Source organism: Oreochromis niloticus, linkage group LG7 (genome assembly GCF_001858045.2).
Source record: "Oreochromis niloticus isolate F11D_XX linkage group LG7, O_niloticus_UMD_NMBU, whole genome shotgun sequence".
NCBI classification, from domain to species: Eukaryota; Metazoa; Chordata; class Actinopteri; order Cichliformes; family Cichlidae; genus Oreochromis; species Oreochromis niloticus.
Genome location: NC_031972.2, coordinates 38,460,459 through 38,475,922, shown reverse-complemented (window position 1 = coordinate 38,475,922; position 15,464 = coordinate 38,460,459).

The window sequence follows — 15,464 nt, the reverse complement described above, 5'->3', positions numbered from 1 at the left end:
GTTCGAAGTGCTTTGAGTGCTCGGGTAGAGTAGAAAAGTGCTATATAAGAACCAGTCAATTTATTATCAGAGAATGGTAATATTAACAGCAAAGTGTTATTCCACATTACATGGATTATAACTATATTGAAAATATACAGAGATTAGTTAGTATATACTCATTCCAGATGGTGTTCCATCTGCAGCTGTACACTGCCTGATTTTTCACAACAGGCCACTGTGTAGCATCTATAATTGTTAAAACTATTAATTTTTGTAGTAGAGGGGTTTTGGGGTGGTTGTTTTGTTTCTTTTTTTAAAAAATTGAGGAGTACAGAGAAGAGTTTTGCATAGGGACATGGACGCAGGTTACATTTGTGGATCTGTGCAAAGCTGGCAGTGTGAAATTTACCTCAAAACCCCATGTGGGCATGAGATGTGATCTATACTCGTGAGGGATCAGGCACTTGCTGTACACGCATTTAAGGTTTTAATGAGCAAGAGGTATGTTACCAGCGGTGGATCCACAGAAATTTTCTTAGAGTGACACGAGGTTGGCACAGATATCAAATGGGGTTGCCAAATCAAAGCCGTTTCTTTACACATATGCAGGGTTTACATTCTGTAATATGCATTATGCATTGTTAAAATACATCAAATGCAGCAAGTACACACGTTTCACAGCTAAAGACAATTTTTTTTCAAAAAGTTTATAATTAGACCAGGGCTTTCATGATGCATTTATGATTGCATTGTGTTTTTGTTACCTCTCTCGTGAAGCACTTTGTGACGTCTCTGTGTGAAATGTGCTATATAAATAAACTTTTACTTAAACATAGTCTGTAACTTTCTTACTTTTTTTAGCACAACCTCACATGTCTGAATTTCCAGTTATTTTTTAATTGACGTACTGTATTAACACAGTTGATCTAAAATCACGCAAAAAACATAAAATCTGAGTAGGGAAAAAGTTTTTTTTTAACTGTAAAAACCACAAACATGTTTAGTGAATAATTTTCATAATTTGAAATGTAAATATAAATTTTAAAAACTTTACAAATTTTGTAAACAATAAAGTTAGATACAACTATTTACCTAAAAATGCAGCCAATGCCTCTGGCATTTTTTGTACAACCATTTAAAACTAATGAACTACTAAAACTAAAATTACAGAAAAAGTAGGTGTCACAATAAGATGCCACAAAAATTATTTGTCCCACTCCAAAAAAAAGTTTGTCCGCCACAAGACAGAGGGGAAACTTCCCTGGCCTAAACCCTGCAGCCCTGACAACAGGAGGTGTATCTCTCATCCTTTTTCCCACCTGGAGACAGTGATTACATTACAATCTGCCTTTTGTGACATTTTAGCAGCAACTGTGCAGCAACATTCACTAGTACTCTCATTATTCTGGAGAAACCAAAACAAACAACCACACTACACACTAACTAAACATCACAAATCTCTCTCGTCTCAAACTCACTGTTGATCTCTCCGCAATCACTCCCAAAACTTTCCCTACATCCTAAACAAATGCCATGTATTGCCATATAATTGTTTTGATTGGTCAGCATGATACATTTCTCTGCCAATAGGAAATGGGAGGCACTGTTTTTCTTGGTTTATTTTTGCGTTGTCCTTAGAAAATGCCGTTTTTAACGTTTTTTCCCCCCACACCAAATATGTTTTTTTTTAATCATAACTCTGATTTTAAATGCATATCAATAAAATTTAAAAAAGGGTATATAGAGTTTGAAGTCCTAACTTTCAACACAAGTTGGCTGCAGCTTGTTGCTATGTCAGCTTACATCGGTCATGTGATTTGGAGGCGCCAACCCCTCTGTCGACCTCAGAGGGTTAATAACACTCACCTTTATTCCATTTCCAGACTGTGTTGAAATCTAAAACACAGATGAGCTCCGGCACGATCATAGTGGGTTGCTACTGACAACAAAAAATAAAGCTGTTCCACGCTATGGGCTGAACCATTTTTTAATGGGTGAGAGGGGTTAACACAATGCAATATATTCAGTTTTAGAATTTACATTCAATGCTAATTGTAGCTCAAAGTGTTAATACTAGCTTATAAACAACATTGTCGTTTGCAAAACTAGGGTGGCACTAGGGGTGGCAAGAGATTATTTAGGGTGGCACATGCTACCCCATACTACTACAGTAGATCCGCCCCTGGATGTCACCTGTAGTACATAAATCAGTCGTATCGTACGCAATCGTAACACGTTGTTTTCTGGCTGTTGAGCAGCCAGTCTACTCTCCTCTACTCTCTCTGTTTTTTTGTTTTGTTTTCGACATGACTGGACTGGTAATCTTCCATAACAGGCATTTGCCCGGAGGACCGACAGGTCAATTAAACGGCGGCTGCGCACGTACAAGCACTGTCAGCAGCCTATTCGTTCGTTTTCTGAAACTGTATTGCCCAATCAAATCTGTTAACGCAACAGGATCCACCCCTACCTTCAATGTAGGCTCATGCAACTTGTAGAACAAAGTTTAGTTTGGAAAAAGTGGCGAAAATGAGAAGGTAAAAGGCGAAGAGAGGAAAAGAAACTAAAAACAAATGCAGCAAAACGTGTCAAATTCACCTACATGTTAGCTGTCGAGCCTGCTGCAGCTGTACTGTCAACAGTAATACCAGCAACAACCAGTAAAAAGCCCTCGCAGTCACAGGAAGTTGCTGTTGCTAGCACTATGGAAAAATGCAGAAGCAGGGACGGGAATCCCAACAACAGATGGAGAAGAGTGAAATTAACGCTGTAAGAAAATAGAGGGAGGGTTCACTTATAAACTGCTGTAAGAGGCAGAAGCTATACAAATGACTTTTCGTAAAAGCCACCCATTAATATCTTCCTTCGGCTCATATGGAAGATGGAAATCCTTCTATCAATTAATTTAGAGACAGCCTTCTGCTGCGCGCATCACATGGAGACGACAGAACAAAAAGATAATAGCGAAGGGTGTGTTCCAAAAGTATTGCAAGCTCTTTCCAAATATCAATAGTGGATCAATCAAACAATGTCTATCCTCTACGGTCTGTGTGTAGTACTGCTGAATGGTTCAACATTAATAATTATATATTTTGGTTATTTTTTGCAAATGAAAAAAAAAAATACCTCAAAATACACTATCAAAAATGTCTGAACTTTTTTTGTTGACTAACATGTTAAACCCTTTTTTTAGCCCATGACACATTTAAATAACAGAAGCTAACCCAAAGAATGCTTTAGAGACAGACACATTTATAGTCCAGGTCTCCAAAATACCGGGTTTCAAAATACATGAAAAATATGTAAAGTGTTTTTTTGTTGTATTTACTAATTATTGTGAAAATCACAGGGGTTTAGTAGTTATTAAAAAGTGTTCAGCATATTTGCAAATTGAAGATGATTCGTCTCATGACTCACTGCTCTCCCTTAGATAAACTGCCTTTATACGGTAAAAGTATTGATATTGGCAATACTGGCACTGTATTTACTTGGTATCCGATCAATACCAAAATCTGTTTCCTTGATCTCGATTACGTTTTCATCTATGTCAAAGAAAAGTTGGTAGAAAACATGATAAGAAGTTAGGAAAAGAGAAGAGCGGTGGTCTACGAATTCAAATGGCTTTTCAGTAGTCTACTAACAGTGTGACACTGATATGCTGAAATAAGCTCATTTTGAAGGTATAGTACAAAATATGCATTCACCACAAAAATTTCTTAAATGCTGACCATAAGAACATAAACATCTGTGAAACAATATTTCTTCAATACAAAGGTTGAATTTAGGTCCAGATTTCCTAAAGTCTGCAGTAACATCAATCCTTCTTTTGATGTTAAAATCTTCTGGATTTACTAATGTGGCACGGTGTCACTTTTGAGACTGAAAGTGAACAGTGCAGAGTATTTTGGGGGCTGGCCTTTTGGTATATGTATTTGTAAAAGTTTCACTTTCAGGAGGAGAATATTTAAATGAGTCACACAAATGTCAATTAAAAACTTGGTGACACACAAGTTCCTGCAAATTGCACTAATCTAACAAAAAATCTTTTGCCTGTTGTGGTTGTGCTAGGTGCTATTAAGAGTGGGTATTTCTAAGAGGGGAGGTATGAAAATATGGAGCCACAACAGCGACACTTGATTGAGGTACTGAAATTACTGAAAAACATTGAAAAATAAGACCCGAAACTGATGGGGGGAGGGGGTGGGATTGTTTACAGCAACTGGTCTTTTACATTTAGAGCGTTTCTTTTGTTTCTTTTTATGTTTACATTTTTTTTTCTTTTTCTCTTTGGGTTGTAATTTTGCATTAGATAGCTGATTTACCTGCAATGCTCTTTCCACCTAGGAGTTAATGTCCACCAGTACTGTCGCTGCACAGGCTTCAAAAAGGTGCTAACACAAAGTGTTCAGCAGCTAAACATTAGATCCTGTGCAGATTGATGAACAAGCACAAGCATAAGGAAAATCAACTATTACTTACAAGATTTGAGGTTACATCTATTTAAAAAGCTGCTTGTGTGTGGAGAATTTTTCCTCTTTGCAAACCCAGCTGTAAGCTGAAGTAAGACTTGGGTCTTGTGCTTGTTAATGAATCTGGACTTTGCTGTCCTGATCTTTGGCTGCTGAATACTTTGCATTAGCACCTTTACAAAACTACTAGGGATAAGAGAATCACAGAAAAGTCAGCTATCTATCGCAACTTGGTTGCTCTTGCAGCTGTCAGCCAACCACAGATGCAACTAATAAGCTAGTTAGAAGTGAACTTTTTTAAACTAGTCCTGCTCCAAGAAAGCGTCGCTCAGACCCTAACATACAAACCAAAACAGTGACACAAGATTGAAACTGAAAAGCAGAAAAAAAAGGAAAAAATTAAATAGGAAAAAAACTGTAAATGTTAAAGAACAGTTAGTGTAAACAAATGTTATTTCAAACAAAAAGCACAACTTTTTTTTATTTAATGACAATATTTCATTTTTCAGTTTCATCTTTTATTTTCCAGTGCCATTTTTTTTAATACCAATGGGGTTTTTTCAGTTTCAGTTTTTACCTTTCATTGCCTTTTTACATATATGTTCCAAGTATTTAATTCCTTTACAACTCCAGTCTGGGAAGTTTTATTGTTTATTATCATATTATTGTTCCGTAGTATGTCAGGGTTGTTCCAAATTGGGGGTTTGCACGGGATTAATAAAGACTCAGTTATTTTTAGAAACTCCTACCATGCTGTCAGAGAAGAGCTGATATTGATGCTTTTAAAGCATACATGTCGCTTGATGTTTGCGCTAATAAATGGTAGGTCTGAAATCTCTATATTATTGAATAGTGCCTGTTCTGTGTCTAGCCAGGGCTCATCTAACCGTCCATGCATGGATGGTTTTTGTCAGTGACAAAAATATTTTTGAGCCCCTGAAACAAGACTGAGGTAGTAGTTACAGGAAGAGGGTGATAGATTTTCTAACGCAGTTAGGACAAGACTGCTATTGACCAGACATTGTACCACAGGCTATACCCAGGGGATGCTACATCAAATCTGTATGGTTTACTGAAGATACATAAACAGAGTGTACCTTTAAGACCCATTGTCTGTATGATCAACTCGGTCACCTATAACATCTCAAAGCTTCTTGCCTCACCGAGTGTGTTTGCTCTCTGAACTGTGTCTTCATTCTACATATTTAACATATAAGAAACAGTACTACAGGCAGAAACACGAGAGTGCCTAAGTTTCCTTGTTTCACCCACTGTGGCCAACTTTTACACTGAGGCAGTGGAAAAGAGGCCTCTGTTATCCTACCCTGGAACAACAACAAGTGATTGGTTCAGGTATTTTGATGACACCTGAGTGAAAATCAGATCTCAGGATGTACCTCAATTCCCTGATCACATTATCTCGGTGGACCAACACATCAGATTCACCAGGGAGGATATGAAAAATGACAGGCTAGCCATCTTAGATTATGAGATTTCCATCAGTAATGGGGGGACATTTAAAAGCTGATGTGCACCATAAACTAAAGCATACGGATCAGTTTAAGGTTTTACTCTCATCATCCACTGGAGCACAAACTGGGTGTCATCAGGACGCTACAACACAGAGCGAACACTAGTCCCACAGACACAGCAGCCAAGAAAGCAGAAAAACACTATATCAAGAAGGCCCTAAGTAAATGTGGTTAAACCATCTGGACATTTGTCAAGGCTAGGAAGGCACCTAAAAAATGCTCCAGGCAATCTAGAAGAGAAGAAGAACAACTGCTACCTAAGCAAAAGTTGCTGTAGATCCTAGTTGTGTAGGTCAGTGAGTCAGTGTTTTGCTTGCCATACAACTTAATGTCATCCACGTAGAGGAGGTGGCTGAAAATTGCTCCATTCTGTAGTTGGTATCTTTAGCCAGGCTTGTTGATGATTTGACTGAGGGGATTCAGGCTTATGCAGAACAGCATTTCCCTGGTATATCTCACACTTGATGGTAACTTGTGCTACTGGCTTGAAGTTGGCCTCTAGTGTTCTTTTCCACTTCCCCCACAACCTAAGAGGCTGATGAAGGCTCTTAGGATCCTGTCGATGTTGTACAGTTCTAGGCATTCCAGGATCCATGCATCAAGCATTGAGTCATAGGCATTCTAGGGCAGTACGTAGAGTTGTCGCCCCATGATCGGAAGGTCGGGGGTTCGAATCCACTGAACGACTACTCTTGAGGAAGGTACTGTCCCTACACACTGCTCCCCGGGCGCCTGCTTAGTGGCTGCCCACTGCTTCACTGAGTGAATGGGTCAAATGCAGAGGAAAACCAAGTAATTTCCCCACGGGGATCAATAAAGTATACATTATTATTCTTGTAGTCAATCCAGGCGGTGCACAGGTTAGTCAGTCTAGTCTTAGAGTCTCAAGTGACTGTTCTATACCAGTAGCCCCTCTGATGTTTCTGCCAGTTCCTTTCTGGGCCCTGCTTGTATATTTAGTCATGTGCCTATTCCTCTTAGCTGCTATAATATCTGACAGGTGCTTCCATGTTGTGCTGAGGCAGGTTATTGACCCGTAGTTGAATGAAACTGATGTGTGGTTCTGGGGATCCTTGGAGATAAAATTATCAGGCTTTCAGTTATCCATTCTTTCTTGGATGTCTGCAACTGTGTTGGTTACTGGAGCCTGTTCAGCCTAGTTCTTAGATCCCCTATCCACTGACCATTGCTGTTAAGTGCTGCCTCCTCATGCCATATGCTCTTCCAGGTGGGGCTGTTCTTATATTGTTCTCCTACCACAGAGAGTACATCTTAGTTGTTTCAGTGGAGAATATCTGGTTTATTCTTCACTTCTATTCTCTTGGTATACCTCTTCAGGTAGCTAGCCAAGGTTTTGAGTCTTTCCTTGGCAGTTTCTAAGAACTTGAGTACAGACAGCTTTTTGACTTCTTAGGGACTCCTTTCTTCATCACACCTTTCTACACTTCCAATAGTTGGCTAACTTGCCTTGACTTTGGCCTATAGTCTCTTTCTCCAATGGGGGTCCTGCTCCTTGTGGCTGTGGTTGATCTTATAGCTCAATTCTTGTCAGTGTTTCCTAGTTTTCCTCAACACCTGGCACAGACCTTGTTAATCTGAGCAATGTCCAAGCTAGACATCTGACATCAGTTATACATCTCTTGCTCATAGTCTGAGGTAGGCGTGGGTAGCATGGCAGGCCTAGGCTTGAGCCCTTACCGGATGCATCACTTATTTGGTATTCATACAAACTACTACTATTTTGATTTGCTGCATTGAAATTTCAGCAAATTTTAAATTTCAAGTAGGATCAGCTGGATGGCTCCCAGCCTCAGTTGGGTGATGGGTCTATGTGGCAGGGCACGGACTACGGTGCCCGTTAAGGGGAGGCGGATGCACCCGAGCGGCATCTGCAATCATGCCTCGCCGGCTTTAAAATCTGTACTGGGCCCTAAGATTGTATTGTTGTTGGTGTGTATGTGTGGCTGCAAGCTGCAAAGCTGCAGCCAGTGTTGAAACAGCAGCTGGAAGGTAGATACTAAAAAGCATAAATGTGTGGACGGGTCTGCCATGTAGTTTTTACGGCTAGTTTTTAGCATCACTCTGAGACAGCATGTTTCTAATTTTAAAAGATTTTTAAAAGATTAGATTAGATTTTAAAAGATTAGAGAAGATAACCCCTCTTATAACACATACTGACCAAACTGGTTTCATAAAAGTCATCAACTCATCAACAAATACAGATAGATTACTTAATATGATAGACTATTCATGCATTAAAAACATTAAAACTACAATAAAAAATTAAAACTACAAAACTACAAACTACTAGATGCAGAAAAAGCATTTGATAGAGTTTACTGGAAATTTTTATTTGCATCTTTACACAAATTTGTTTTTGGAAACTCTTTCAAAAAATATTATATAATTCCCCAACAGCCAGTGTCAGGACAAATGACCAAACATCCTCCAGCTTCTGTCTCCAGAGGGGTACCAGGCAGAGATGCCCACTCTCCCCTTTACTGTTTGCAATTTTTATCAAAGCACTAACAGCAGCAGCAATTAGACAGGCTACAGTAATTAAGGCCATACAATGCAAGAATGTAGAACATAAAATTAGTCTTTATGCAGATGATGTGTTGCTTTTTCTCTAGCATTCCCAAACCACTTTCTCTGAGGTAATTACATTAATTAATTAAGTCATAAATTAACTCTTTTTCAAGAGTTTCAGATTATTTGATAAACTGGTTAAAATCTACAGATCTTCCAATTAATTGCTCCTTCCATAATCATTCTAACTCACTGCAATCTGGAAATATTAAAAATGTATGTATTAATGTCCAAAGACATCCAGTTAGTGGGGTTAGGTTAATTGGAAACTCCAAATTGCCCATAAGTGTGAATGCGGGAGTGAATGTGAGCTCGAATGGTTGTCTATGTCTACGTGTTAGCCCTGCGACAGACTGGCGACCTGTCCACGCCTCTCGCCCTAAGACAGCTGGGATAGACTCCAGCAACCCCCTTGACCCTGAAAAGGATAAGCGGATGGATGGATGGATGGATGTATTAATGTTTCTCCTTAGCTTGCAGTTTTAACTAAATTAAACCACATCCCACTTCAAAAAAAAGGGAAAAAAGTAGAATACGATCTGGCTAGTCTCTACCCATATCACTCATGGGAAGGGCCGCTTCAATAAAAATGATGGTCTTGCCAAGAATCTATTATTTTTTCTCAATTATCCAAAGTAAACCATCACAAGACTGTTTTACATCTGTGGAATCATCTATTTCTAGATTCCTTTGGAAAGATAAACCTTAGCTTAAAAGCATTACAAAGGACCAAGGATAAAGGAGGACTAGATTTGCCTAACTTTCACCGTTACTTCTTAGCCAACATGCTTTAACCTCCTAGGACCTGCCGTCCACATATGTGGACATCACATTTTTGGTTATTTAGACCAAAATACTCAATTTTGCTCTACATGGGCCTGATATCCACTTACGAGGACATTATACTGCTACTGTTCTATCAAAATTTTAAATGAATATCCTCATTTGTGGCTCTCATTTTTCTTAAAAACAAAAATAAGGTAAAAAAAATAAAATAAATCTGGAAATTCTTTGTTTTTACATTCATCAGGCCCCAATATGCCCAAATATCAAAGAGAAATTAAAAATGCATGTCGTGGAAGAGTTCGGGTCTTAGGAGGATAATACATCTCAGGATGGTTAAAACATCTCAGGTCTCAAATTAGCCCTGGCTTGACATAGAACAGGCACTGTGTAATAATATAGAGCAGTGGTTCTCAAATTTTTCACAATGAGTACCACTTCATAAAATATGTGGCTCTTGAAGTACCACCCTTATGACCGACAATAAAGTACAGTAGTATAGGCCTATTTAACACCACATACAGTTTACACGAGACAATTTTATTTCTTATATGAATGTTATTTATTTTAACTGTCATAAACAAGATGTGACAAGTGATGATAATAACAACTGTACTGTATTAAAACATTCACAGTAGGTTGGATATCCAATCTTTAAATGATGACGTTATGAATCCCGCTTCCAGGTCCAAACTACTCTGTGTTTATTAAGGCTGTTGTGTTTTTAACAGTTTTAATGCTTTGTATCTTGTTCTATTTAATCTAAAATAACCCCCAAAAAGTCAGTGATCACTGTCGGCCTCTCTCGGTTTTTATCATCACTATTCATTTTAAAGCTCAGTTTTTAAAAACATACAATGTAACTACAGCCCAGCCCATCCAGCAGTATATTAATAACTAACCTTATATTGCAGTTGTTCTCCTTATTGAAGTTTGGTCTATTTACAGCATCCTGCCACGCAGTTGCATTTGTCCATAACCATCGGGAACCCTCACGTTAACTTGGAAAAAGAGTGAAAAAAAAGTTAGGGTTCATCCTTCAACTTCAGTGTGTTTATATTATACTAACAATGGCTGTGTAGCTAGCCACCACACAGCACATCGTTATATACCAGCTAGCCCAACTTCAGTAATCCTACAAACGTCACTGCTGTTTAGTTTTCTGTCTTCATTTATGTTGGAAGTGATAGCAGAGCTGTACGTTTGAATTTTTGCTGTGGTGGTTATCTTGCCGGATTTTTGGCTTCACGACCCTCCTTCATGGTTTGTGCACATTGACGCTCAGTTTGCTCTTTGTGGCGTTTCAGCCGACGACACGAAATACTATGGGCTCAAATTGTGATCATAAATATTTTGTACTTGTAAATCAGGATTTGTATGTGTAAAAAGAATTTGTGTGTGTGTGTAAAAAAGATTTGTGTGTGGACTTGGCCAAAAAATACCTGTGAAACTCTGCACTCAAGTTTCAAGTTACAAGTATGAATTTTGACCCTATTTTTCTTCCTTTCATCTGATTGGCCAATGTCATGTCAATCACAAATTTAACTATCCAATCAGAGAACAGATGGGTTTGGCTATTGGAGGGGTGCTTTATGGAGCTTCAGGTCCTTGAAAGGAATAAATGCCCTTTTATATGCCAGCCCAGCGTTTTCCTTCATCACCACAAAGGAAAACAGTCTGTGGTGGGCTGAGTTTTGTGATTTTTGTGTCACAGGTTTACGTGCTTAATACAGGGACCTCCAGAGCCTTTTCAACAGTGCTGCGGACCTCGGGGGAGGGGGGGTATTATGGAAATGACAGTCTTCAATAGTGGGGATAGTTACAAAGCTTTCTTCGTTATGAATTAGCATACATGTTTTTATTGAACATTTGAAGAACCAGCAAAAAAAACAAACTCTTGTAGAGGTCAGAGAAAAGTCAGAGATAGAAACGACAAGGAGCAGGTACATCTGGTACAGGTAGAGCTGCTGCAAAAACCCACAGAGCTCAGCAGCCAGCGTAACAAATTCTGGATCCTTGGCTTTTAGTTAGCATTAGCAGCACATGCTGCGTCCGATGTGAAAGGACCTTTATGCTGCGCACTGTGACTCACAGCAAAAGTCAGCCCTGACTTTGTGTTAAACTAATCCTAAAGTAATAATGATATTTCTAACCACTGATATACCACAACTTTATCCTTTCAACAGCTACTGAAAGTTAGGGGACCTAGCTTCTAGCGGATATTTATATAAGCTGTGTCCCAAAACATCGGCTGCATCCTTCGGAGGACCCGGCCTTCGCGGTCTACGTGGGCCGGGTCCTTCGAAGACCGAGAAGGCCCGAAGTGCGAGGCTGTGAAATGGGACGGTCTAGCCTTCAGATTTGCGTCACCGCTGTGTCGGTGGAGTTTAATAAACTTGGCCGTCTGCTCCTTGCTATCTAATGTATAACAGGACACTGGCGTCAATTCTCGACCGTCTCACACTTCTGTTTAATCAGTTTTCTGTTTCACGTTTATTCAACTGTGTGAAAATCCTGGAGGAACCCACCCGATGGATTAATAAAGTTTTTTTTAATCTAATAATCTAATAACTTTGATCTCAGCCAAACCAATTTACTCCGATAACAGCGTATGTCCCCCCCCTCAGCCAACGTGGATGCAGCCTGTGACTCTCTCCACTCTGTGGTCAGCAGACTGCAAACACAATCTCCGAGAGCCCTTCTCATAATATCAGGGGACTTTAATCATGTCTCACTGAACTCCACACTGCCCACCTTCACCCAGTATGTGACCTGCCCAACCAGAGACAATAAAATACTGAACTTACTGTATGCCAATGCAGAAGAGGCATACAGTTCATCACCTCTCCCTCCACTGGGCAGATCTGATCATAACCTGGTGCACCTTGTCCCTGTGTATGAGCCCTTAGTGCGCAGGGAGCCACCAGCCACCCGCACAGTGCAGAGATGGTCGGAGGAGAGCGAGGAGGCTCTTAAGGATTGTTTTGAGTCGACTGTGTGGGAGGTGATCTGTGACGACCTCGGAGAGGACATGGACAGCCTTACTACATGCATTACTGACTATATTAATTTCTGTGTGGATAACACCGTACCTACCAGGACTGTACGGTGTTTCTCCAACAACAAACCTTGGATTACCTCAGAAATTAAAGCTGTCCTCAAGCAGAAGAGGAGGGCCTTCAAATCCAAAGACAAAGAGGAGTTGAAAAGGGTGCAGAGAGAGCTGAGGGGACTGATAAGGAATGGGAAGGACAGCTACAGGCAAAAGATGGAGAACCAGCTTCAGCAAAACAACGTTGGTGAAGTCTGGAGAGGCCTCAGAACGATCTCAGGCCACAAACATCAGAACTCTCTGCCTGGGAGGGATGTGAGGTGGGCAAATGAACTGAATCATTTCTTCAACAGATTTGATTCATCCATGAGGCAGTCTCCAACATCGGCTGCAGACTCACCCACCCCCACTGCTGCTGTTCCACCTCTGACACCTCAGACACTTCACACCTCCTCTATTCACCCTGCTCACCCCTCCCCACCCCCAACAACAGCATCCAATACACATTCAACACAAGGCTCCAGCCTGTCTCTCTCAACCACCCAGGTTAGGAGGGAACTGAGGAGGATTAATGGCAAGAAGACAGCGGGTCCAGATGGCATCAGCTCGAGGGTCGTCAGGTCCTGCGCGGACCAACTGTGTGGTGTGATGGAGCACCTCTTCAACCTGAGCCTGAGGCTGGGACGAGTCCCACAGCTCTGGAAAACCTCCTGTGTTGTACCAGTGCCAAAGACTTCACGCCCCAAGGACCTCAACAGCTACAGGCCGGTGGCTCTAACATCCCACCTGATGAAGACCCTGGAGCGGTTGGTCCTGGCTCAGCTTCGGCGCCTTGTGAGCTCATCACTGGACCCACTTCAGTTTGCCTACCAACCTGGCATTGGAGCGGATGATGCCGTCATTCACCTCCTACATCGTTCCCTCGCGCACCTGGAGACCGCTGGGAGCACTGTGAGAATCATGTTCTTTGATTTCTCCAGTGCCTTCAACACTATTCTTCCCTCGGTTCTGAAGGACAAGCTGGAGAACTCAGGAGTGGACCATCACCTCACTACCTGGATTTTGGACTACCTCACCGACCGACCACAGTATGTGAGGACTCAGGGCTGTGTGTCGGACAGGGTCGTCTGCAGTACGGGGGTTCTGGCTCCGTTCCTCTTCACCATCTACACTGCAGACTTCTCCCACAACTCCACCCAGTGCTTCCTGCAGAAGTTCTCTGATGACTCTGCAATAGTCGGCCTCATCACTGATGGGGACGACAAGGAGTACAGAGGACTGACTCAGGACTTTGTGGACTGGTGCCAGCTGAACTACCTCCAGATCAATGCCAGTAAAACCAAGGAGCTGGTGGTAGACTTCCGCAGGCACAAGCATCCTCCACTGCAACCACTGAACATCCAAGGTATGGACATTGAGGCTGTGGACAGCTACAGGTACCTTGGTGTTCATCTGAACAACAAACTGGACTGGACTCATAACTCAGACGCCCTCTACAGGAAAGGGCAGAGCAGGCTGTACCTGCTGCGGAGACTCAGGTCGTTTGGAGTGGAGGGCCCACTCCTGAAGACCTTCTATGACTCTGTGGTGGCCTCAGCCATCTTCTATGGTGTGGTCTGCTGGGGAGGCAGCATCTCTGCTGGGGACAGGAAGAGACTGAACAGGCTGATCCGAAGGGCCAGCTCTGTTCTAGGATGCCTCTGGACCCAGTGGAGGTGGTGAGTGACAGGAGAATGGCGGCTAAGCTGTCATCCCTGTTGGACAACATCTCCCACCCCATGCATGAGACTGTGACAGCACTGAGCAGCTCCTTCAGTGGGAGACTGCGGCACCCACGGTGTGGGACGGAGAGATTTCGCAGGTCTTTCCTCCCCACTGCTGTCAGACTCCACAACAAAGACTTTAACTGTTCAAACACACACATCCACACATGTGCAATAAGACTGCTATATGTGCAATTCTTCTTCTGACGAAGTTGTATTTTTGTATTTTCCTACTCAGTTGTATATAGTATTTTATTTTATTTTATTTTATTTTATTTTATTTTATTGCATTCCAGTGTTTTCTAATTTCTGCTACATAACTTTGCACTTTTGCTGTAACAAAACAAATTTCCCACCTGTGGGACTAATAAAGGCCATCTTATCTTATCTTATCTTAACAAATAAAACACAGAAAAAAGCCAAACAATTACATTTTTAAGTTATCTGAGTGACTTATATATCATGTTTAACCTGAGTAGCGAAAGAGCGGGGGTCTGAAAACGATGAAGCCGGGAGTCCGCTGCTCTCGCCGGCTCGAGCGACCATTGAACCCCCCGGTTTGCTATCAAGCGGGTGGGTAACAGACGTCTCCGAAAACGTCGGCGCACTTTTGCAAATATGCGATGTCTTGATAAACCAAGCAGATATTTGAAATTTACACAGCTACTTTCTCGCCTGAAAATATGTTAAAAGTTTATTTTGTGACCCAGAAACATTAATAAGAGTAATTTTAAAACTTAGTAGCGGCTGCCATTGTTGGAAACTGAAATTGGCTGGGCCGCGCTATGAATTCTGGGATATGGTGGGCCACGAAGGACACACCTGACCCATCCTTCAAATTCGGGGAAATGAAGGACGCATTTGTCAGCCGCATTTGAAGGAGTCGACGAATTGGGATAGCCTTCGTCGCCGGGCTGTGACGTAATCGTCCTTCAAATGCGGCCTCCGGAGGATGCAGCCGACGTTTTGGGACACAGCTATAGAGATCCTCCAGCTTCAAACTGTATTACTCTTCAAGGACCTGCAGTTCAAAAAAGCGCCCCTCCGACAGCCAAACCCATCTGTTCTCTGATTGGATAGTTAAATTTATGATTGACATGACATTGGCCAATCAGATGAAAGGAAGAAAAATAGGGTCAAAATTCGTACTTGTAACTTGAAACTTGAGTGCAGAGTTTCACAGGTATTTTTTGGCTAAGTCCACACACATATATTTTTTACACACACACAAATTCTTTTTACACACACAAATCTTTTTTTACACACACACAAATTCTTTTTACACATACAAATC